Here is a 26,669-nt window from a genome sequence, read left to right as displayed (position 1 = left end):
TTGCACAAATAAATATGGCAAATCCAATGTGCCCCATAGTAACGCAGGATTTTTCTCAGTTACTTTGCCAGTCAGGGACCACTGACTGGCAACGCTCTCACCCAGGCCACCCTACATGCTTCAGGAGACTGCCCGTCCTCTCTGCCTACCTGGGCTGTGCCTAGCTTGTGCACCAGCTCAGGCCATGGCTGGACTGGATGTACCCCAGCCCACCTGTGTTATAGCTTGTACCCACATTCCAGGGTTCCCAAGTTCTTGTCCCGCATCCAAGAAGAATGAAGATATGCTGACAATTGAAAGGTGAGGAGGGTGGAGAAGAATTTTATTGAGTGACAGAACAGCTTTCAGTGGAGAAAGGACATGGCGGTGATCCCCCACCTGAAGTCAGGTGGACTCTCTCTCAGTGTGGCTGAGCCCAGGACTTTTGAGAGCTCAGAATAGGGGAGTGTGTGCTGATTGGTTTGTCACTAACAAAAAAGGCTAAAACGAAGGCACCACTCAAAGGTGGGCATGACAGTTTAAAACACCAATTAGGGAAAGGTAAGTTTTTGTAAAATAGGTGAAGGTTGAGGATCAATCAGAAGAAAGTGTACCAAATGGGAAGACAGGTTCTCAATCCAGTTCGTGGATGTGACTTGTAGCTTGGCTTTTAGGCTTTAAACTGTCTTTGGCTTGGAGGTGAGGTTTCACTGGAGACTTGCCGCTGTCTGCCTAGGATTTGTCTGCCTCCTGCCTCTATTATTACTAGTATTTTTTAATCCCTTATTTTACTGTATTTATCTTAAATTATATCCTGTGTACACAGAGCTTGCTTCATGAAGAGACCAAATGAGAGAATGCTCTGTTATAACATGACATAACATTTCACAAGTTTTTATATTAGATTACCTGTCTTATCTGACCAACCATTTTGTATAATTTATGTAAAATATATTTAGTAGTTTGATTATATAAAGATTTGCTTCTTTAGTAAATGGTGTCAATCCCAGTTATAAAAAATGACATTTTCATGGATCATCTATCGACCTTCCATCGATATACACTTCACACACAGAAGTTCTTTCTTAGTTGTTTGTTTTGTTTTTGGTAGCATTTCATACTTAAGTACAAGGTACAAAACTGCATTCATTTGAATCTTCTGTGAAGAATTAGGAAGATGTGATGCAATTACAACCCTGGAATCTAGTCAGACTCCTAAGGCAACCTCCTTACAAAACTGGGTCTTAGAATCTATGACAATTGTTGGTCAGAACTTCAATGTTAGGTCTTTTCCTAAAGAAAATATTTTTAATTATAGTGCTATCCTCAATAAGTTTTCTTCAGAATGTGTTACATAATCATTCTTCCAGATGATTTTTGTGAGAAGAAACTTACCTGAAGAGTATCTGATGAAAGATCTATCCTTTTAAGTAACAATTGTATACATAATTACAGACTTAAAGTAATAATACAGTAAGGTGTTGATTCACAGTATTTTAGTTAAAAGCCTCAAATATGAACTTTTAAAGTAGAATGCATTACCTACTGATCACTCATGATATTGCAACATTGATATATTAGCTACTAAATGCATCAGTCCTGTAAAAGATATAAATGTGCTAAATTCTGAATGATCCTACTATAACTTTTTGAGACAGAAAATTTCCCTATTATCTGTATTCCCTAATACAAGATATGGGCAAACCGAATTATGGAAATACGAACTGCCCCAAGGAACATAAATCTCCAAGGAGAACAAGCACTTTTCATGTAGAAGGTAGGATTCACTGAAGTATTAGTAACCACTTAACTTTTTACACTGACACCTGCCTAGACACACACATATTCAACTGAGCCTACTGTTACTATTATAATGTTTTTAAAACATTTATTGACACAGCTTTTCTATGAAATAATTGGCACCTACAGGAGATCACTTCTTGCCTTCTAATTTGAAAGGTGTAAATAATATCCTTGGATTGTATTCACTTAATTTACTTGCTAGAATCAGATACTGATCTTGCTTCCAGGAATCTAAGAGTGACACAGTTATGCTTAACTTTAATTCAGGCCAATCATAAGCCACCATATTCAATCTAGTTTATTTTTTGTCTTTTATCAGGAAAAGAAACTACTTTTCTGGAATATGTGACACGATTAGGTAAATCTCAATTTAACAATGCATTTTAAAATACATTAAAATCAATGAGATAATCTGTATTCAATACTTGTTACATACAAGTTTGTCAAGAAACGTTTACTGGCATCTTATCTACACAAAAACAGGTAAGATTAGCATTATCCAGTTAGTTCTGAGGACCGTCCAACCTCACGTTAATCTCTAATTGTTTATGTTGTCACCTGTAGATTGGATGCAAAAATTATCTTTTAAAGTAAAAACCGTTAATGTGAGAATATTTATAGGTTTAGGCCCTGCCCATTATTCCTCTGAATTTGGGGATATTAGGAGAAAGCAATGTATCCTGGCAAGCAGAGGAGAACTGAACAGGTACAGAGCCCAAAGGATTGTCTGAAGAGGGATTTTTTTGGGAGTTTAGCATGAAAGAGAAATATTTTGAGAACAGCTCCTTTAAAAGAGATGAAGAAACAGATTTCAGGAACTTAGTGATACATCGTGAATAGGATCCTTCTTTATAATATTTTGAGAGGATTATGAAATGTTTAAATTACTTTCTAAATATTGTTTAAATTACTTTCTAAATATCTTTGCCTGTTTGAGTTGAGCCAACATAGGACTGTGAGGATCCTCAACTAATAAACTATATGTGGATTACATTTTGAGAGCCAGCCTTTAAGTTTCAGTACTCAGCTGTACTTCAGACAAAAATCAATACCCCAAAAACATATTTTCATGCTGGTTATAACCTCACCAGATTTATGGTGCAAAGGGTAAAGATTTACCCTACAAAATTTTTATGTTTCTCAGAATACTACTACAGAGAGAAGCATTGAAGACTCTTCAGAGATCTAATAGGGTTCCTTATGAAATTGAAAACTAGAAAGTTGTTTCTAATTCAACCTCCATGGACATAGGCATTCTTAAATTGGAGCTCCTGGTGGATGATAGAAGGCATGGTAGCCAGGTTTAGACTAATTCAAGTCATTTGCTCTGCTCCAGTGACAGAGATTTCCCTGGGAATTTGGCTGTTACTCTGAGCAGAACTGCTGACACTAGGCATTTGCTATTAGAAACTTGAGAAATGTGGGTGCAGTTTCTTGTGGAGGCTTAAGAAAATAGTGCTAAAGCCGCGCACGTTGGCTCATGCCTATAATCCCAGCACTTGTGGAAGCCAAGTGGGTGGATCACTTGAGGTCAGTAGTTCAAAACCAGCCTGGCCAACATGGTGAAAACCTGTCTCTACTAAAAATACAAAAATTAGAGGTTGAGGCACAAGAATGGCTTAAACCTAGGAGGCAGAGTTTGCAGTGAGATGACATCGCTTTATTGCATTCCAGCCTGGGTGACAAGAGTGGGAATCTGTCAGGAAGGAAGGAAAATAAGGAAGGAAGGAAGGAAGGAAGGAAGGAAGGAAGGAAGGAAGGAAGGAAGGAAGGAAGGAAGGAAGGAAGGAGGCAGGGAGGGAGGGAGGGAGAGAGGGAAGGAAGGAAGGAAGGAAGGAAGGAAGGAAGGAAGGAAGGAAGGAAGGAAGGAAGGAAGGAAGGAAGGAAGGAAGGGGTGCTAAAATACAGGTTAGATCACAGTACTAATATAGTCTAGAAGTGGTAAGTATTAAAAGGAAGAAAAATACATCAAGGTGAAGGCCTACAGTGAACATTAGTATTGTTTGTGGGCTGAAAGTCACCTGATTTTTGTTTGTATTACAACATACTTCACTGGCCTAAAAACTGTAGGTGGCAAGTGATCTGTCTGCATTCATATGTTGAATCCATAATTGCACATCAACAAGATATGGTACTTACAGGTACAGCATGGAGCTATTTCAACAGTGGCAATCTGCCAGGAGAAGATGTAGCACAGTTTGTAGAAACATCTGATGTGGCTAGAGGCATTTCATGTGCAGTTGTTAGACAGACAGACAGATAGATGATAGATAGATAGATAGATAGATAGATAGATAGATAGATAGATAGACAGACAGATAGATAGATAGATAGATAGATAGATAGATAGATAGATAGATAGATAGACAGACAGATAGATAGACAGATAAACAGATACTATATCAGATACTATATCTTTAGGATCTATTTTAAACTTAAAGGCTTCCTGAATTTGCAGTATTATGAAGCTGATCAATGTTGAGCCAGAGAATGCAGACAACATTGCAGTACTTTGGAAACAAAACTAAGACTAAATTACAGAGCTCATATTTAAGGAAGGATAGATTCCAAGTGCCTGCATAGATACAAGTGCGCTTGTCTCTTAATTTTGGGTTACTTACAAAACAGATCCTGATTAATGTGGATATATGGACACCTCAACCTTAATCAGGAGACGCCAGCAGCTGACCCCAGGTTCTGTTCGGATGCCAACGAAACCACTTCCTTGTGACAGCACTGAACACAAGACGGACTGGTGTTACTGCCTGACCCCCTGTGTCTCAGTATTTTGCAGGCACAGGTACAAAACAGTGGTGGACATAGTTCTGTGTTTGTAAAGGGACATCTAGTTGCACCCTGAATCCATGAGGAAAAGAATCCAGTGAATAAAGACATTTTTCTTATTTTATGGGCAGAGACTCTGCTATTAGGTGCTGTGGCAGGCAGCATACATTGACTTTTGCTGCTCAGCAAAGTCAGAAACACGAGGGTGGCTCTGAATCTAATGGTGGTTACGTTTGCAGTTCACTCAGACTACAGTTTCTAGTTCACCCATTCACTCTAAACCCTGATGCCAACAGATACTCACCTGCATGATGACTCACAACTCACCATCCCCTCCTCTTCCCAGTACTACCACCACCATTACTCTAGGACCCAATCCTTTAGAAAAAATGTATTGTGCTCTACTTTGTGGAATACAATAAATCTCCAATCAGCGTTTCTCAACCTTGTGTATTGTGTATTAGATTCACTTGGGAAGATTTTGTAAAATTGTCTGCCTCCCACTCCAGAGACAGGCATGATTGTTCTGGAGCGGGACTTGGGTATTGTATTTTTTTAAAAGAAGCTCTCCAGGTGATTCCAAGGCACAAGCAAGACTGCTCTAACCAAAGCACTTAAATGGAGGTAGGAGGTAGGAGTACTGTGGTTAGAAAGGGAATTGATCACTATTTATACCTTTTTCACCACCTCTATCTTCTACCTACTCGCTTTTACTTATTTGTGATGTTGATCAGCGTACTGAATGGTGTAGGAAACTAGAGATGATAGAAAGGGGAGACTGATTTACACTTGAATGAGAAAACTGCCACTAAGGAGCAATAGTAAATAGAGTAAAAGGTGTGTGTGTGTGTGGAGCCGGCCGGGAGTAAGAGGAGGCAGAAAATACCATCACCCAAGTGGCCCAGGTGAGAAAGGAAAAGTTTAGATAGAACAGAGACAGTGTGGAGACATGTGTAGGCATATGGGTTAAAGGGAGATTAGAAAGTCAGGTTTCAAGAGGGTTAACTTTATTTTATAAATTGAATTTTTCTTAGTTGTTTTTGAGAAAACAAGAAAAAATTAAATTGCTATTTGAGTATTTTTGATAGTCTGTTGTTTCTTTAAATGAGGCACAGATTTGACATGGAGTCATAATATAGTTCACCTTTATGCACTTTATATTGTTATAACATTTTTCTCTGGATCAAATTGTACATATAGAAAAATAGGAGGTTCAAATAAAGTATTAAAAAACTTCAATCGATCCGAGCATTCTGATAGTAATAGTTGCAAGTTCCAGACATGGTTACCCTAAATTAAAGTTTTAAATGATAATTCAATTTAAATGCAATTTAATGTTCAAGTTTCACACTTCCTGCAGTGGCCAGGGTTAGATTTTATTACACAGAAGGGAGCTTTTGGATCTGGACATCCTAAAATCTGCTTTATCAAGATAACCAGTAGGAAAATCCCTTTCTGAAGCAAAACAAGCTATAGATCTGAAATGAAATAGATAATCAAAATGTTGAAGAGGGAAATAAAAAAAGCCAAATGGAGAAATAGAATTTTTTTTTTTCACGAACACTACCTCTAATGCTGTTTTTCAATTTCCCAGACCAATTTGGCAGTAACACAGTAGCTATGAACAAAAGTGATATGACTGCTTGAGTTGCTGATTGCAAAGTGACAAACTGCAGCCCTCTGTGGAGTTGATCTGAAATAGTGACTTTCCAAAATTAGAGCACTTGACAGGAGAGTTAAAGGGGAGGGGGGGAATTGAGCAAAATAAAAGCAAGTCAATCTTTTTATAGACTTCGCTTCCCTTTGTATCTGAGAGGGCCATAGTCAGAAGGGCTATTTCTGGTGTGGCTATCATATTTGATGTTGTCTGATCAGCCGTCTTTTAGCTGAGTTTCTACTTCTGGATTTGCCACCACTTTTCACCTTCTTTGTGGTGTTGTTCCTACTTAAAATAAGTTGTGTCATGGAGCTTTCTCTGGGTTCTGTATACTCCTGTGTGGCACAGAGTCTCATTTCATCTATATTTCAATCAATCAACCATATTTATATTGAACTCACTGTTTGCACATCTATCAGACCTCGGTAGTAGGCTTAGGTTGTAAAGAAATATAAGTTCATTAGTCAATTATTTCTGCAATTTTCTGCTAAAATCTCAATTGTTGAGATTTTTTTTAAAGCATACCATAGAGATAGCTGAGTTATTCTTTGAAAGATTAGATGGAAGATGTACTAAACACCAAATTGTATTCAATGAATACCACAATAAATAATATCATTTCTGACCTTAAGGAATTTTCCATTTAGAAGATAAAGTAAGGAAGAGGTGAAGAGCTCTTTAAACAATATAAGCTTTTCAAAGACCTATAGGTTTTGTAATCAAGCCCTAAAATAATCAATCTATTTTTACTTTTTAAAAAAATTAACGTTATTTTATTTCTATGGTTGTTTTCCACTTTGCTGTTTGGTTTTCAGCTTTTTAGACAGCCTTATTGCTTTTTGTTTTAAGTAACAAAAACAGGTAAGTGCCAAGTATGTCCACAGTGCTACTAAGGCCACTGTGGCATTCAGGATGAATAATATTCATAGTCTAACTTTATGATTATACTGCCCATTAATGTATAAAAGAAACCTTCATCCAGAGTTAGGTTCCAAGATTAGTGATTAATGCAAAAATTATATACATTAAACAATTATAAATCATAAAAAAGCATCTTTTACAATTTTATAAATTTCCCATGAGTTTCTGTATACATGGCTTTGTGTGTGTTACACTATCTCTTAGTTCAGTGCAGGCCATTTTCTTTTGGGCATAATACTGTTCCTTTGGGTGAATCCCAGATGAGGTCGTTGGCTTGTTTACAGAGTCTTTTTATCCCAAAAAGAAACAAACAACAAGATGAAACACAGAATAAAAATTTAAATGAAATAAGTCACAAAACCCTCATTCCTGTTGTTAATGTCTGCTATGTTTAAGTGACTGTTCATCATTTAAGTATATTTTATGATGAATCTCCACTGTATTGAAAAACTGCATAAGTACCTTAAAAGAAGTAAAAATAAGAGGCTGTGAGATTTAGAGGAAAACAAAAGCTAATCTTCTAATAAAGGATTCAGAAAGAAACTTCATAAAGCAAATTGTATTTGAGATTTTAAAAACAGATTTTATTTTTTCAAACTAAGGACCTTCTAATATAAAAACATGGAGTCTGGGCAAAAACACACAACTTGCAAACAGCACATAACTTGCAACAAATTTAAAATATGTTTAAATGAATTGTAAACATTCTATAGTGATGGAAGTTTAGAATATGAGTTGACCATTAGGAGGTGAAGGTGAAGGGCAAGTTGAACATGTTATTAGCGAGAAGCGGTTGTGCTTAACTGGAAAGGCCACTGAAGGGTCTTATGAAGACAATGCCTTAGTTTATGGCTTAAATCTAGGTACTAATTGTCTAAGTTCTCATAGGGAGTAGGGAAGAGAAAAACTTGAGACAGAAGTAGATTGTGCTAGACCAGGACGGAGATAAAGCAAGTTGGAATTGGGAGAGTGATATTGGAAACAAGAAAGTAGAGAGAAAACCCAAGAAATTTTATTGTGTGTGAATTTTGCTTCAAACTGATGGTTGACATGGACAGTATGAAAAAATCTGTGTCAGAATCACTTTGGGTCAACTACAATTTCTACAGTAATGGCACACAATTATTTGGATGAATGCAGATATGTGTGTGCGTGTGTGTGTGTGTAAAATGTCAGAACTTACGTGTGTTTGTGCGTGTATATATATATATATGCACACACACAGGTAAGTTCTGACTTTTTACACATATGTATGTCTGAATATATATATAGATAGTAATTACTAAACCATGATAATGTTCATAAAATAACCATTCACCATAAACATTTCCCCTTTACCTAGGATTCATTTAAAACATGGGTTATGTTTCAAATGTTAATTTCTTAATGGCATAGGGCACATTCCTGTTACCTTATTGTGAACATCACATTTGGTGTTGCTCCTGCCTTTTTTGGGTCTATATACTATATGCTGGTTTAACATTTCATTTTCTGTGCTTTGCACTGAAGTCTCTTAAGTGAAAGGAAGTTGACATTCTCTAACGGGGTTTAGAATCCTTTTCAAGCGATGAAATTTGTTAGCAAGTCTTTTAAATCTAGAATGTAATTAAGTTCATCACAAGTACTTTAGATCAATAGTGAGTGCATTGTGATTATGTTGAATGTGCTTTAGGAATGTATTCTGTCATTATTATTGTTAATAATGTATGTTACCTAATAGAAAAAGAAGGCTATTATTAATGGACACCTGCACCCATCTATTCATCTGTCCAAATTTCTTTCATCACTTGACTTTTTATTTTTATTTATTTATTTATTATTTTTTAAATTTTAGACGGACTCTCCCTCTGTCATCTGGGCTGGAGTGCAGTGGCGCGATCTCCGCTCACTGCAAGCTCTGCCTTCCGCGTTCCCACCATTCTTCTGCCTCAGCCTCCCGAGTAGCTGGGACTGCAGCCGCCCGCCACCTCGCCCGGCTAATTTTTTGTATTTTAGTAGAGATGGGGTTTCACAGTGTTAGCCAGGATGGTCTTGATCTCCTGACCTCGTGATCCACCCGCCTCGGCCTCCCAAAGTGCTGGGATTACAGGCGTGAGCCACCGCGCCCGGCATCATTTGACTTTTGATCAGATCAGTTTTACTTGGGCTTTCAAACAAAAAGCTATTTTGCACTAACTTAGAAAAAGCAATATTTTCCCATATCACTCATAAGTTCTGATTTTTTTATCAAGTAATTTATTTCAGAAAGTCAATTTTAGATGTTGAGTCTCATTCCAACTCCAAACATTTTTTCATTCTTAATTACATTAATAATTTGTAATACCTTTTGCATTATTTTCTCATAGGCAAAATTGAGTCAAAGATGTATACCCAGGGTAAGGATTGGAGTAGCTAGGGTAGTATCTAAATTTAGAAAATATAAACAAAAGGTTTGCCATGGTTCGCTATATCTGTTGGTATCCAAATATCAATGTCCACATAAAAATGATTAATATAGCCCTGTAAATGTTATAATGGTATATGTAGTGTGACTCTGTGTATGTTTCAGATCACTATTTCAATAACTATACATCCTCCATAATTGGATTCAATATCTGAATTATAATTTATCATTCATCACTCTAATTAATGTATATTTTAAATGGATGCAGATAAATTCCAATTAACTTTCAGGGACTAGTTAAATTTTCAAGTACCGTAGAGCACATCATGCAACGCTGGATATTCTTCTGACATAAGCTGAGGTTTCTAATCTATGTAGGGCATTTAAATAACATTTTCATGGATTTGAAGTTCCTCCAATGCTTGTGATGGCAAAGGGAACCTGTGACTTCTGTTTATCCATATGGCTCTTAAGTAGCAGATGCTTGGAGAAATTGATGAAAGATGTGAGTCATAGTATGTGCAGAATTTTTCTAAATTATTTTTTCTAATTTGTCAAAACATTACATAAAAGAATAATAGCGTATGAGTAACAAAATAAATTCTACACTTCAAAACTCTATCATATTTTTCTGCTTAGCATAGTATCTTTTTTTCTGCCAAAAGCTGTTAACACTTCAATAAAAAAACTGATGAGGTGTTGTCTCTTTGTTTACAAATGTCTAATATAAGAGGCTGATTTGGTTATTTTCCCATCTCATTATAGGATTTTATTTACAACAAGCCTAGAAACCAGCATCTTCAGAGTATGCTTCATTGTAACACAATTAAATTGACTCTTAAACTTTGACTGTGACTCTCAGGGAGAAATATATTTCACATCATTACCCAGTAAATACATTTCTATATTTTCCCTAGATCCTGGTAAACTGAAAGAAAATCTTCACAAAGCAACATTTAACTTCACTAATGCACTCTTGTATTTTATCTTCTAATTTAAAAATTAATATTTTTAATCTTGTACTATATAAAATTTAATCAAATTAATAGATAAATATATGTTCCTTTCTCAATTTTCCATATTTTGGTTAAATATTTTTTTGTACTATTCCATCTTTCATGAATTAGTATTTTTAAAATACTTAATATAAAAAGGGGACACAAAGCATCTAACGATTTTTAATGTAAAGGTAATTGTTACAGGTTAGAAAGAAGGTCTCTCAAAGCTCAAACTTCTATAATTTATGAAAACCCTATAAATTACAGGTTGTTCAAAGCTAGAAATATTCTTGACAATAAGATGGCATACTTTTATCCTTGTTCATATTTAAGATTGTGACCTATATATCATCAACATCATAAACAATCTAAATATTAATTCAAAAATTATCTTCTTTTTCTTTTTGGCTTATAGCCAATTAAAATGAAGATGCTTTTATTTAAATATCTAAAGGAAGAAATTTATTTGACTGGCTATCTGATCAATATAGTCAACCAAATGACAATATTGATAAATTAATAATCACCTCTCTCTCCCGATTATCACTTTATATTTGCATTCTTTTTCTGGTTTTTTTTTGAGACGGAGTCTCACTCTGTCGCCCAGGCTGGAGTGCAGTGGCGCCATCTCGACTCACTGCAAGCTCCACCTCCTGGGTTCACGCCATTCTCCTGCCTCAGCCTCCCAAGTAGCTGGGACTACAGGTGCCTGCCACCACACCCGGCTAATTTTTTGTACTTTTATTGGACATGGGGTTTCACAGTGTTAGCCAGGACCGTCTTGCTCTCCTGACCTCGTGATCCACCCACCTCAGTCTCCCAAAGTGCTGGGATTACAGGCATGAGCCACCACACCTGGCCGCATTCTTTAAATTGGTTGTTTTTAACTCAGTCTGATTTCTCTATATTGCTTACACACACAGGAGAAAAGTGAAATTCCTCTTCTGACTAGCACTCTAAGTTTTAGATTAGTGAATGAGAAATCTTTGGAACACTCTGGAAGCTTCAATTCTATATCTACAAAAACGTGTATATTCTAAATATTTTGCTCAGTTCTTTTGATTTACCAACCAGAATTTCTCTCTCTATGGAATTATTAGAGCCTGTTCTTACCTCTTTCACTATCTGCCTTCCAGGTGTTGTGGTCTTTCTGCTCCTTAGCTCTTCTAGGTCCAAGTTCTTGTCTCACAACCTGGAAGAATTAGGCACGCACACACCAGAGAGTGAGTTGAGTAGAATTTATTAAGCAAAAGGAAAGCTCTCAGCAAAGAAGGAAATTGGGGCAGAGGGTCCCATACTCCATGGTGAGAAAGTCCCCTTCTGGCTAGGTCAGGGGCCTCTTATGGACTCAGAATGGGTAGTGCGTGCTGATTGGTTTGTGAGTATGCAGAAAAGATTAAGGCAAAGACACCACTCAAAGGTGGGCACATCAGTGTAGAAAACCAATTAGCAAAGGGTAGATAAGTATAAAATAGGTGAAGGGTGGGGATAAATCGGGGGAAAGCATGCCAAAAAGGAAGATGAGTTCTCAATCTGGTCCAAGGATTTAACTTGTAGCTTGGCTTTCAGGCTAATGATAGCTGATGACAGGCTTTGGAAGTCAGGTTTCACTAGGGACCCGTCCCTATCTGCCTAGGCATTTGGCTACCTCCTGCTGCTCTCACCAAGTGACTGTTTTCTTCTATTTCCACATTTAAGAAAATCAGAAATGTTTCTTAAGAAAAACAGTATTCAGTATACCTCACTTGTGACCAATATAAAAACTAGAAGAATAAACACAGTTCTTGCTACCAACAACAAAATAGTATCATTCATTTATATAATTCATATATATATATCATTCGTATATATATATATATCATTCATTCATATGTGTGTGTGTGTGTGTGTGTGTGTATATATACACAGCCAAATTTTCTTATTTCCCAAATTTTGGCAGAAGTTAACTTCAGAAAACTTGCCCTGAATTGACATTGTACATTTCTACATACTACTAACTTTCCATTTATAGGAATAAGAGAGACTCTATTACTGGAATTTCAAAGTATTTTCCTATTATACATTGTGAAAATAAAATGACCTTGCCCATCAGAGAAGTTGCTTTATTTAAAAAGTTTTTCCTTCAATGCTTGAATGCACTCCAGAGTACCAAGGATTCTTTCTATTTGTAACAACAACAGTTGCTAATTATGTGAGTGAAACCTAGAATAGAATCTCAAAAGTGGGCCTCCATGGAAGGAATAAACTAATTTCACAAGGTGCCATTACAAGTGTAGTATCTCTTACCTAATTTTTAATGAGTCTTTTCTCCACAACTCATACCAGGGAAGTCCTAAAGCGCAAGATATATAGATATATACTGTCATATATTCTGTATCTGGCAATCCTTTTAGATAAATTAGAGTCTGGCTATTTTCAGAATGTTTGTGTCCCCAGCTTCATATATTGAAACCTAATCATCAAGATGATACCATCATCATATGGGGTCATAGGGAGATAATAAAGTCCTAAGGATGGGGTCTTCATGAATGGGATTAGTGCCCTCATAAAAGAGAACCTAGAGCTAACCCCTTATACCATGTGAAGGCACAGCAAGACAGTGCCACCTATGAAACCAAAACACAGGTCCTTACCAGACATCAAATCTGTTGGCACCTTGATCTTGGACTTCCCAGTCTCCAGAACTGTGAGAAATAAATTCTGTTATGTATAAGCTATCCCCTTTATAGTATTTTGTTCTAGCAGCCTGAACAGACTAAGACAAGTCCCTACCCTTGGGAAATTTCCAAGTGAAGTGCAGGAAAGCCATATAAACAATAAGTATGAACAATGGAGTTAACGAGTGGTTGGGAGAAAGACAGCAACACAGTCAGTGTTGGAGAAGAGGATCAGGATGTGGGGTTGAGAGGAGTGATGATGGGGCATCAAAGAAGTCTTTCAGGAGAAAGTAGAGAAAGTTGCAACCGAATTGTTATTGAGGGAGGGAATTCCAGGTCACGTGATTTCAAAGTAGAATTTTTCGTAATCCTGCATAGGTTCTGAACAGTTGGGTCACTAGAAGATTTTGGGCTATGTATTTATTTTCAAACATCTTTTTTCCCTGTCAGTACTGGGACTGGTGTAGAGCTGGCTAAATAACAGCTGGCTATTGTGTCCCAAATGCTCCTATAGAAAAATTACCAAAACAAAAATACAAACTACCTAGTCAGTATTTTTTATGGGCTTAATCATTCACATAAAACTGTGGTCCACCTTTAACATTAAAGCCTATCAACATTTGTATGGTATACATTGAGACCTAAATTTACATCTGTCTGCTCAAATTGCTTTATATCAACTGCCTCATACATAAACACACATGGAGACACACAGACACACACCACTGAGCAATTGTCTTCAGTAACCTTACAATTTTCTCTGTGAGGGAAACTTCAATTAAAATATGTTTCTAGCTGACCTCTGCTATAAGCACAACTGTATCACCTGGGAGTGGGGACACAAACAAGTATTTGCTCTTTTAACATTTTAATGGATTTTTTTTTCTTTTCCTATGGCCTGGTCAGCACTTGGCCCAGATCAGAGGCCAAAAAAAAAAAAAAAAAAAGAACTAAAACCAAGTGTTTGCTAGAAGGGATATTTTAAGGCATCTGGATCTTTCCTAATGAGAGAAGCCTGGGTAGAATGCTGTTTTTAGGGACATGGGGAATGAGGAAGCTACATGAAGCTCTGGAGTAATTAGGAAGTATGAGAGAGGGAAGCGAAAATGGGCAAAGTGCATCAGGAGGTACTACAAACGTACTTCTTGGAGTTGCCTCAGGTTAATTCGCTAATCACCTTGGCTTCACAGTATCACCGCTAAATTATCTCATAATTACAGTTAGGAGGGCAGAGGTAGAAAGAGTTGCATCAAACCACAGGCTGTTTACCACGGCTCGGGCTTCAAAAACAGCCAAGGAGGCAAAGAAAGAGGAAAACCTGTCAAAGACTTTTAAAAAAGATATGTTTGTGTCAGGACAGGCTGTGAAGGGCGAGACAAGGGACACAGGAACAATGTAAAGGACTTCTGTAACGCTGGGTTGGTGTCCTTGACTGGTGAGTTGGGACTGATGAATTGGGACATGAACAGTCACTGTCATGTGGCAATGATTTTTACATCAGCAGCCTGGCATATCTGGTCGCAGCAGGAGGGAAAAATAAAATATCTCCTCTGATTGAAACTGTTAGGGAATTCACTGAAGAGGAGCACAAGTGCCCAAATTGGGAGGAGACAGGGATTGTCAATTGAAATCCCTGCTCTTTTGGGGAGAGAAATCTTTCTGATGAGTGCGAGGAACTGGGGCCTTGTTTCATTCTTTTATAGCTCATCTTAGAAATGATACCCTTTCTTGCCTATAAAAAAACTGTTTGAGGCTTAATTCAGAATGACATCCCCGTTTAGGCCATAAATGTTTGAAGCTTAAGCTTAAAATCAAACTTGTCTTCCGTCTCTCTGCAGCACCGACAACCCCTAGGGCACTCCAAGTATTTTTACATGTAGAAATTGCTTTTGCTGTACAAAAGTTTTTAAAATTCAGCCTTTGTGTCACAAAGGAATAGGCAAAAGTATTAAAAGGGTGGTAATCTCAGCAAGAGTTTTAAATTCAGCTTATGTCAGGCAAACACAATTTAGTTCATATGTTTCATGTTATCTAAGTCTCTTTTTAAAAAAGAAAGAAAAAACTCATTATGTCAGTGAAAAGCAATTTATAATGAGACCATCACCAATAATTGTTTGTTTTAGGCTGTGAAGTGGTAGGGTACTTTCCTGCCTGGGGAGAATCAAGTAAAAATAACCATTTTTTTTTTTTTCTGCGTTTGCAAACCAGATAGGTTGCAATGAACAAGCCTCCAATACAAGTCATTGCATTTCAAAACAGACATTTTGATGAAGTTAGAATAACATGAAAAATGACAGTACTTTTCAAGTCTAAGAACTTGTGCAGTTTAGTAGCTTCTTAAATCAAATTTCAAAAAATATTATTTATTTTACTAATATTGTTTAACTTTGAATAACTTTATTACCTTTCTCCAGATGTGCACCCTAACTCTTCCAGACATAACCTAATTTGTTTCCATAACAAACCCAAAGAGGATGTGGTAGTGTCTACTCAATAAACAGCAACATCCCACATCCCAAGATTTAGCTGTATGACAACCTCATCGTTGTTGATAGAGTTGAGAAGCAGGATTTAAACAATAAAACTCGAGGCACAATCAAATTGCAACCACAAAGTCCATGCAACTAAACAAATGCATTTTTCTCTTATGAGTGTTTCCTTAGAACTGACAAAATCTTATTATGCTGACAATTTTAACAAGTGTGTTATTTGGTTACCAAACCCACTGCCTATTCGGAAGCAGGAAATTAAAAAGAGGATAGGGCTGCGAAGACATGCACAATGATAGCAGTTAAATGTGTCAGCAAGAAAGTTGAAGAAAATCTATAAAAAACATACAAAGGAACTCAAAAACCACAAGAACTAAGTTATTTAATAAAGGTAAATAGAACTACGAACTTTTATAATCCCCGATGTTACTACTACACTATAACTGGTACTCCTAATGATGGTTAGAGGTCACTATGGAAGTATTATTTTAAGTTCCATAGTTTGATCAGTTTTAAGAAAACAAGCAGAGTACATAACTGACTTAGATTTTCATCCAAAACAGTCATCTCTTTTTTTAAAGGGAGGTGTAAAAGGTTAAACTTTACCTATTATGTTGTTTTTTTCCGTCTTGACTAACAATTCAATATTGCAAGTGAGTTTCACTCACAAAATTAAACAACTAGTATAAAAATATACTTACTGGGTAATGAGGATGTCCAAGCTCATTTAATATATACCCAGCATCAAAATCATCCTTTAAAATAAAGCCAGGGAATGTTTTTAACATGTCTACTTGTGTCCTATGGCTAAATATATTACATTTTTTCTGGCATGATTAAGGTTGCAGGTTAAATTATCCATATGGACCTGTTGTCTTATTTTTTGTCTTGACCCTCATTTATCCCCCTAAATGGCATATAACAAATAAAATTTATTTTCACTTTCAGAAACATAACCACATAATTACTAGAGTAATGTCTGATTATCTACATATTTTACAACAGCATCTTAAATAATAAAAATCCATTCATTCACCAGGTTCTTATTTCATATCCATAATGCAGAGAGGGAAGGGGAAGAGCTAGCTCAGAATATACAACTACTTGTGGCAGGTCCAGGGCTAGTGTCACATTATCTTGCAACAAATTTGAAGAGCCGATTTTTAGATAAAGAAACTGAAACCCATGGGGGGAGCTTGTATCGAATGTGGAATATTCTCATTTCCTTTAGCTTGCTGCTAGAGAGGGGCTAAAACAATCCCTGAAAATGTTTGCTACTTGTTAACATTATGGTACACATTAGTTTGGGTAAGTTTCACATGGTACTCTGTTCCCCATTCAACTCATGTAGTGACTTAGTCATTGTAATAAAGAGGGCAAAAGGACAGAGTCACCATTTGAGTTCCATCTCTAAGTAGCTTCTGTGATTTTAGACAAGTATTATGTTTTCTAGGCTGTGGTATGCTCATTAAAAAAAAATGAACAAGAGCCTTCAACTACCTCTGCCTAGAAGCCAACACACTCTTACCTTATTATAAACAGTGAGCATAGCTACATAGTTAACAAGATGCTTATTACCATCAATAATTATCAGATTGTTTCAGGAGGCAAAGAAACACTGAATACAGTTAAGTAAGTAACTTTCTCTTATATATGATACTCATTATCATAATTGCCTTCCGTGTCACTTTCCTCTCTTCTTGGGGAGGATGATTAAAAAAAAAAGCCGCCAGTCCTAAGTGTAGGGTTAATGAAGGCACATGTTGACAACTTTGTTCCTTGTGATACTATGGACACATTGCAGTGTTTGGACAAGAGTATATATCTCAAGACAACTTGTATTTTTGGTTCTCCATAAACAAAAGTGTATTTAGAAAAAGAGAGTTAGCAAATATTATATGGCAAAACTCCAAGATAAGCCCAATTTGAGAAGGAGTTTAATTTCATATACATATTTTGATTTAACAAGGTATTAGCATTTAGAAGACCAATCTGGATTTTCTACATCTGATAAACAACTAAGTGTAGAGAAAGAAAAGTAACCTTGGTGTATATGTGTACTTTATGATTTAAATTTTCTTATCAAATACTATTGGTTGGCTAGTTTATAATAGTAATGTTAGTGCATTACTTGCGTTGTTTTTTATTTCTTCTTCACTGTTTCTTCTTGTTTTGTTACACATTTAATTACATGAACACTAAGTATTTCACATGGGTTTTGTTAACTACTGAAGTAATTATGTACCTTTAATCTCAAAGGTAATTATGTTTTTAAATTCCAGTAATTTCTCATAGGTTTTCAAAAATAAATTACCCTGAAAGGAGAAGAATGTGTAGGCATTTTAGTGTGTATTGCTGTGTGTTGTCTCAAAAGGGGAGGAATTTTGCATATTAGTCACAGAACAACCTAATTGAGGAGGGAAAGGATATTGATATTTATTGAGAAAATAATGTACACCAGTCACTCTCTAGTTGGTGTATAGTTAGTTCTAGTTGCTATTTAATGTTTTCATCATAACAATTCTTTGAACTAGGCAGTATCTCCCTTTAAGAAAAAGAAACAGAAGCCCTATTTATAGAAAGTAGCACACCTACAACATAACGCCAGGTCAGCTCCCAAAGCAAGTGCTTTTTCAACTATATGATGCTGTTCCGTGGCATTTATTGTTAATTGTCCTACATGGTTGACTGTTTATTAGCATAATTTAAATTATTCACTATCTATACGTCTGGTAGATATAGAGAAAGGGGTGAGATGACACATATAGTTTTTGCTGATAAGACAAAAAATAATCAAGTATTTTCTTTGCTTTACTGTCCTAGTTATTTGCATATTTGTTCTTAGTTATACATTTCTCCTTCCTTCTTTCCAATATGCAAACATTTTATAGATGTATGTTGCGGAGTCAGTTTGTTTACGTGCCATTTTTGCAAATGGATAATGTTTTACATGCAGGTGTCATATATGAGTATTTCCTCTCCCTTTCTCTCTTTAATGCATACTTGGAATTTGTCAATGGCATTTGAGTGTGGTGTTTGTGGAGTACAAATATAAACATCATCATATATCCAAAATTTTCAATCACTTCATTTGTTCTAGAGTGCATTAAACTGTGATTTAATGGGAAATTAAACTGATTTCTTGCTCTTTTAACCATAAAATGCCTTAGATTTATTTCAAGGCACAGCTTGTGCTGGACCAAAGCTATCTCTAATCTAATAGAGTCCAGCCTTTCATTTTATTTTCATAATCCCTCTATATTTCTACAAAATAAAAAAGCTAAGTAGTACTGAAAGGAATAAAATGAAAATCTCAGTAAGACTAGAGTTGATGCTAAGAATCTGTCTAAAGTGGTTAGCACGTCTTGGTTTTAAAGGTTTTTTATATTTTATCCTGTATAATGTATATATGTTTGCACTATGAAAATAAGGGATCTTGGAAAATTAAAAATATCTGTCAAGCATTTCTATTCATATCCAACATCTCATTTAAAAGAAAAGAAAAAAGACACGAATTGAAAAGGTTTAATGATTTCACTGGACTATTCTACTTCCAGGGTATGATTACTTCCTAAGATGCATTTTATGTTGCTTCAAAGCTCATTTTAAAGTTATTTCTTCTAGCCAGGCATTGTGGTTCACATCTGTAATCACAGCAAATTGGCAGACTGAAGCAGGAGGATGACTTGAGTCCAGGAGTTCGAAACCAGCTTGAGCAAGATAGCAAGACCCTCATCTTTAAAAAAAAAAAAAAAAAAAAAGTACACCTGTAGTCCCAGCTACTGAGGTGGGAGGATTCCTGGCCCAGGAGTTGTAGGCTGTGGTGAGCTATGACAGAATAAGGCACCCATCTCTCAAAAAAATTATTTAAATTATTTGTTCTAAATATTGGAGTGGGCAACAAACATTTCTCTTAAAATGTCTTGATAATTATATGCTTGATTTGAATGAAGTTCCTGACATTCCAGTTAAATTATTTTATTTTAACTTCAAATTATTAACAGTGTCGCTTCTCGGTTGCCAATCAGGGACATGAAATAGGCACACACACAGGCAAAGCATGTCCTCAACTCCTAATGCTTTCTGAAATAGGGTGTCTAACTTAAAACCTATTCTTGGCCATTCTTCCTCAGCAGCACCCCATCACACATACATACACACACACACACACACACACACACACACACACACACACAGACACACACGATTATTTCAGGACACTCACAAGCACTTCTTCACTGTTTGTTGCCTATTAACATGAGTTATTTTGCATTTAATAAGGGTTTTCTTTTACAAGGATCCTTCATGACAGGCTTGTTCAATTAAAGGGCAACATACTTATAATTTATCTTAGGATAAATAGTGTAGAAAAATATCTTAGAAATATTTTAGGAAATATAGTAGATGAGTGGATTATCAGTTTACAAGAGAATTGTACTCAAGGTGAGTAGGTTTTGCAGAGATTTATTTCTGGGCGCTCTCCAGAGAGGGAAAGGAGGATTGGATTGAACCAAAAAGATTGTGGCAAAGAATAGGAGTATTAGAAATCTAGCCTGCCTATTACAAGGGATAACAGAGGTTGTGTGAGGGAAAGAGAAAAGACATATCTAACATTTTTCACTAATTTCACAAGTTTTTCCTAATTTTTAAATTGTATTAAAAAAAACACATGACATAAAATTTACCATTTTAGCTGCTTTTAGGTGTATAGTTCAGTAGTGTTAAGTATATTCACATTTTTTTGTGAGACAGAACTCCAGAGCCCTTTCATCTTACAAAACTGAAGCTCTGTACCCATTGAACAACAACTGCCCATCTCTCCCTCCCCACATCCAGCCCCTGGCAACCACCATTCTACTGTCTATCTCTATGAATTTGATTACTTTAGGTATCTCCTGTAAGTGGAATTATACATTATTTGCATAATTATTTGTGACTGGCTTATTTCACCTAATATAACATCCTCAAGAGTCATCCATGTTGCAGAATTTTTCCTAATGTTAACATTACCTATACCTAATCATCTCACTTGACTTACGTGTTGCTAATCACTTCATGGTAGTTGTGTGTGTGTTTGAAGGTGTGCATGCATGTGTGCGTATATTGTACATTTAGCTATAGGTAATTTGGATTATAAAACTGTTCATTAATTAAAATATATACATATCATAAATATTAAAAGTTGTAAACATTTGACAGACATTTCCCCCTCTAAATTATGCAATAATTATTGTGGATAAAATAGGAATAGGCTGTGTTCTGTCTTTGTAAATTAGCACGGTCGATTCTTATCATCATTGATCCTTTGTCAAAATTGGATCTCTTACCAAATCTGGCTCCTTTCTATTCTATAAGAGACATCAAGGAACGGCTCTCTCATCTCACTTCTCTTTTATCTAATCAATTGACCATTCCATCTCAGCTCTTTCCTAGATGGTAATTGCAAAAATTATCTTTTTTTTTTTTTGAAACAAGTCTCATTCTGTCGCCCAGGCTGGAGGACAGTGGCATTATCACAGCTCACTGCAACCTTTGTCTCCTGGGCTCCAGTGATACTCCATCCTCAGTCTCCTGAGTAGCTGAAACTATAGGTATGTGCCACCATACCTGGCTAATTTGGGGGGTAATTTGTAGAAACAGGGTTTTACATGTAGCCCAGGCTAGTCTCAAATTCCTGGGCTCAAGTTATCTGCCTGCTGCCACAAAAATTTTCTGCTCTGACTTAGCCTGTTCAAAATTAGCCACGACGCCTGGCTAATTTGGGGGAGAAATTTGTAGAGACGGGGTTTTACCATTCACCCAGGCTAGTCTCAAATTCCTGCGTTCAAGTTATCTGCCTGCTGCCACAAAAATTTTCTGCTGTGACTTAGCCTGTTCAGTGAGGTCAGGAGATCGAGACTATCCTGGCTAACACAGTGAAACCCTGTCTCTACTAAAAATAAATAAATAAATAAATAAATAAATAAATAAATAAATAAATAAAATTAGCCAGGCGTGGTGGTGCGCACCTGTAATCCCAGCTACTCAGGAGGCTGAGGCAGGAGAATCACTTGAACCCAGGGGGTGGAGGTTGCAGCAAGCCAAGACAGTGCCACTGCACTCCAGCCTGGTGACAGAGCAAGACTTAAGTCTCAAAAAATAAACAAATAGATAAAATAAATATTCTTAGATTTACCTTCAAAACAATTTCACTGAAACTGTTTCAGTGATATATTGAGTGAATACATATCATTTCATAGTTTTTGTATATAATTATACATATTTCTTTTTGTAATATAAAAGAAAACATAATGTTTTTAGGTAAGAATTTATCAGAGTCACCTTCACTGATAGCAGTATTTTTACTTCTGTCTTTCAAACTCTCAACTGATTTTTGGAGGGTTAGTCATCTTAGATCTCTTGTTATTTTTTCATTTCCTGCTTGTTCTACTACTAGATGATCAGTATTTCATTTGTTTTGCCATAAGCAAAACTTCTTGTATTTTCCCAAGTACCATCTTATTCTGTGTTTAACATCTCTGTTTGAAACCTTTGGATCAATCACTATGACTTCTTTCTCTCCTTAGAGGTATTTGAAACATTTACTAAACTTTTTTTTATTTGCTATATTCACTGTATTTATTTATATTCAGCCTACTACTCATTCCAGATTTCCATACAACTTTTCAGTTAAGAAATAAGTCTTCCTTTCTCCAAACTGTTTGACTTTAGAAATTCACTGAACTTAAACTTATAAAAATGATTATTGTTAATAGGTTATCATCAAGATTTCAGGTATTGCTTTTGGTCAGAATCCTCAAACTAATTTTTAAAAAATGCTTCAGTAGATGTTTGCTAAATTTCTTATTCCCTTTCTGAGCAACTGGATTTTACTTCAACAATTTTCACAATACTGTAATGCATATGATATCTTTTATCTTTAAACCTTCCCAGGGTAAAGTTCACAGGAAAAAAAAAAAATCTTCAAATGCTGTGTTCAGGCTGATAAGATTTCAGAGCCACACAAATGTAACTAACTGCTTTCTTGTGGAAAATTATTTATTTCTAATTTTCTCTCTTGTAAAACTAGTGCCTCTCTTTGCTAATGTCAACTATCAATCTACAGGCACTATCTACTCATAAGAACGACTGTGGCCAAACAACAATACCATGCATATCACTAATACACACACTGCTACCCTGGCAACCACACAACACTACCTGCAATAACAACACAAACAGCAGGAGGAACAACACATGTGTGTCGCATGAATTTCTTGTTTTCTTCAGATTACTTTAATTCTGGAACGATACAGCTTACATTTGTGAACTAATTAACTATCAATGCCCTGTTTGGTCAATACATTGGGCATGGACCATGAAATAGATAAAGACAGGAATACAGCCTTACTTCTTAGAGAAAGGCCCTTTTAAAAAATAAAAAATAAAAACCTATTATGACAACTCCTGAGATAAATTTATGAGGAAATCTGATTTTTCAAGCCAGTGAACATATTTTAATTTTTAGAGATTCCCTTAGGGAAAGAAAAATTGAGGAATGAAGGTTGTTTGTATATTTGACGTTACTCTTTTGAATTAGAAACTTGTAACAATTAATTTGATATGTATTTTCCATACCATTTCTTAAAACTTGAACCATCCTTGTGGTAAAATATTAGCTAGCAAATAAAGTGATGAAATATTTAAAGGTAAAACAGCAATCACTATGGAATAGTTATATCTGGCTTTAGAGAGCTAAGAATAGTTATAAAGCCAGTTGCCCTACATATATTGTAGGACACAAATGTTTGGAATGTAATGAATGACAAAGGAAAGGGAAAAACCGCTGAACCTAGTGTCTCTGAATGTCATTATAAAGACATGATATGCCAAGCATATGAATTAAAGGCTTGAGACTCCTTGGAGGGTTGAAGCATCGTAATTATCTATAATTCAGTGTTAAAGAAGATTTTCAGACCCAATTTTTTTTTCATGGATAGATTATTTTTAAAGAAATATTCGTGTTTTAGGGAAAGCTATTTTTAGACTATTTGCTATTTGGTGGTTGAACTTGAAAATATAGCTATTGGTTTTCTTTCTCTCATGAAAATATTTTTACCTGGTCATTACTTTAAAGATTTTATCCATCCATCCTCCCACCCACCTAGATAGGCGTTTTGGTACCAAAAAAAAAAAAAATATATATGTAATCAATATCTGTATGTATCAGAAAAAGAAACTACTAGTCAAGAAGTGAGATGGGAAAAGTCATTGGGGAGCTTAAAATATATTACCTAGGGCAAAACCATTTTTAAACATTTCTCACATGGAAGTAGATGAGCTGGGGATTGGAGATTATCCTAATAAGCAGAAATCATTTTCATTATCAGAAGCAGTGTCAGAGAGACAACTGAGAGGTTTTAGTGGAGAGAAGAAAATGCAAATGTTTGAAAGTTCATAGAGAGTGCTCCAACCTGGAAAACAAAAAGCCCTGTTTGCATATGATACTACTAGAGACAATGAGCAGCATACAATCCATGACCATCATCAGTTTCCAAACACTTTCACCTGACGTGTATACACTTATCAGAATACCTGGTACATTTAGATGAGAGGTGTTAAGCATTTAAGCAGAAGCATTCCAATAACTAATATAAACAGTAAGATCTGATGAGTTTATCTGTGCTCTGGAAGCCCAAAGGCTAATCCGTTTACATTTCAATGTGTAATTACTGCCTTCTCCCATTTGGATAAGCATCATTGAGATCTTGAGAGCAGTTCTTTCTCTTTATCTGTGAAACTTCAGTGACTGTAATATAAACAACAAATGTCTTATTTTCAAAACTCAAAGACGTTTGCAATGAAGTTTTGTACTTCGTGCTGTCTGTTGTGTTTAGGTTAACTTGGGAAACCTGTAATAGAAGAAATGATTTTTGTTTGCTTAAGTAGTATGCCTACTGCTCTTCATATTTCTATTATTTTTATGTGGTCTTTCAAAGGATCTAAGGATACGTTGGCACCATCTAGGGAATATGAGGAGGTAGGAAGACTCACATATTTGGAGCATTATGTTTAGCCATCAAATTAGTTTCAAAACGATGCTATTTCTCAGTCCACACCAGAATTCCCTAAAATGTGGTAACAAGGACAAAAATGCTTATTAAGTTGATCAAATTATTTAGAGATCACGTATTTGTATGTGTCTTAAAAGCAGGTTGATAGTGCTCTGCAAAATTGGGGTTTAGTTACATCCAAGAAGTTGCCATTGTAATTATTTCATCAATGAGTTTGTAATCGTTATCATGTAATCCAGGAGAAATGCTCAAATCTTTCCTTACTGCATCCATGTGATGTAATTTATTTTACTTAAAAAAAAACTGTTTATGTACATAGAAGACTCATTTTGTAGATCTAAATTAGTGCCTAAAATGATAACTTTTTTAATGTCCACATTTCTAACTGAGGTTATAGAAAATAATTAAGAATTCCTAGTCAAAGTATCTTGAATACCATTGCTCAAAGCCAGAAGAACTTGGTGATAAGGTCGAATGTTTCTTATTTCTGAAATCAAAACAGTAAAGAGAAAGAAGTAAAACCTGATATGTTTTCCTTATGAGTTTAAGAATACACTTAAGCAAATAACAATTTATAGAGAAAGAAAATGACTAAATTCAACACCAAATTTTATGAATTTGAATTCAGCCTTCAAATTTTATGCTAGTCTATTCTGCTCACCTTCCACCCCCATATTCTGATTTATTATTAGTTCATATATGCCATATTAATGCAATCGTTCAGTACTCATAATGTCCTTGCCTCTGACCGTACCATGGAATATCTTGACACTCCCCGTTGACTTCTCTGGGCTTTCTTCTTTCTTTCGAAAAAATAGAGGCTGGAGATCTTCTTTTTAAATATTTAAAATGTTCAGTGGCTCTCCTGGAGGAAAATGAATGAGCCAAAGTCCCTTTAGTTGATGATTTCGTTTTACTATGGTTGTGAATGTGATAAATGCACCTGTCTCTAGAGAATGAAACTGCCAGCTTCGGGGAGTGCAAATGTGACTGTAACTGCCTCAATTTCAATGAGTTATTATTCACTGAATCTGTTCTGCTTGTACTGGGATAGTTTGTGCAGAGATTGTTTCCAGCCGTATTTAGAAAGAAGAAGAGTAAATAAATTGGCATCCATGGAAAAGAAAAAAGCTGACCTATGTGTAGGTATATACAATATAGTTTTGTTTGTTTCTGGTTAATATTTAGAATGTTACTGGTTAAAGAAAAAGTATATCCTCATAATTAATAATCTGTATTGTTTTATGAATACACTGTAAAGAGGATCTCCTGGGACTGATCTGAGTTTTCTGGAAACTCAAACCCTCATGTATTGCAAATGTATTGCTTGCAACTTAGTTCCTTTAGATGTTGCCCTGGGAATTGTAGAATTACATTTTGACACACTGGTTCATTTTACTTATGGGTACTTTTGCACATACATAGAAACCTTTACCTAAGTTCCTTCCTGTCTCTAGGGCTTCCTTCAAAATGTTCCTTACTTATTACTTCTTCAGGCATCGTGCACTTGGTTCTTGCTGTTACAATCTAAAATTGCATCAGTCAACAGGGTATTGAAGTAAATGAATTTGAGTTCAAAATGAAATATTTCAGTTTTGGAATTTTTCATTCTTCTATCATAGCTTTTGAGTGTGTGTAAATTGGGAACATTTCTAATATTTCATTGATGAACTCAGTACTAAATACCAATGACTAGGCCTTTGGGTATATACATACATAGGCCTAATGGAATAGGCAGTCACTTCCCATCTAGACATTCACAGTGCTCTGGGAGATTTTCTTCGAGCAAAGATGGTGGGCAGTGACTGATTTGTTTGTTTGTTTGTTTGTTTATTTATTTATTTATTGAAACGGAGTCTTGCCCTGTCACCCAGGCTGGAGTGCCATGGCACTATCTTGGCTCACTGCAACGTCTGCCTCCTGGGTTCAAGTGATTTTCTTGCCT

General features: G+C 35.8%; 1 protein-coding gene across 3 annotated transcripts in view; it reads left to right on the top strand.

The window, feature by feature from the left end:
• The window catches only part of LRP1B (LDL receptor related protein 1B), a 1,954,889-nt gene that overhangs the window by 541,146 nt on the left and 1,387,074 nt on the right, over positions 1–26,669 (top strand). The gene's annotated exons all lie outside the window — the stretch shown is intronic.

This window comes from Macaca fascicularis, chromosome 12, assembly GCF_037993035.2.
Source record: "Macaca fascicularis isolate 582-1 chromosome 12, T2T-MFA8v1.1".
In the NCBI taxonomy this organism is placed as follows: Eukaryota; Metazoa; Chordata; class Mammalia; order Primates; family Cercopithecidae; genus Macaca; species Macaca fascicularis.
This window is presented reverse-complemented; position numbering and strand designations above follow the sequence as displayed.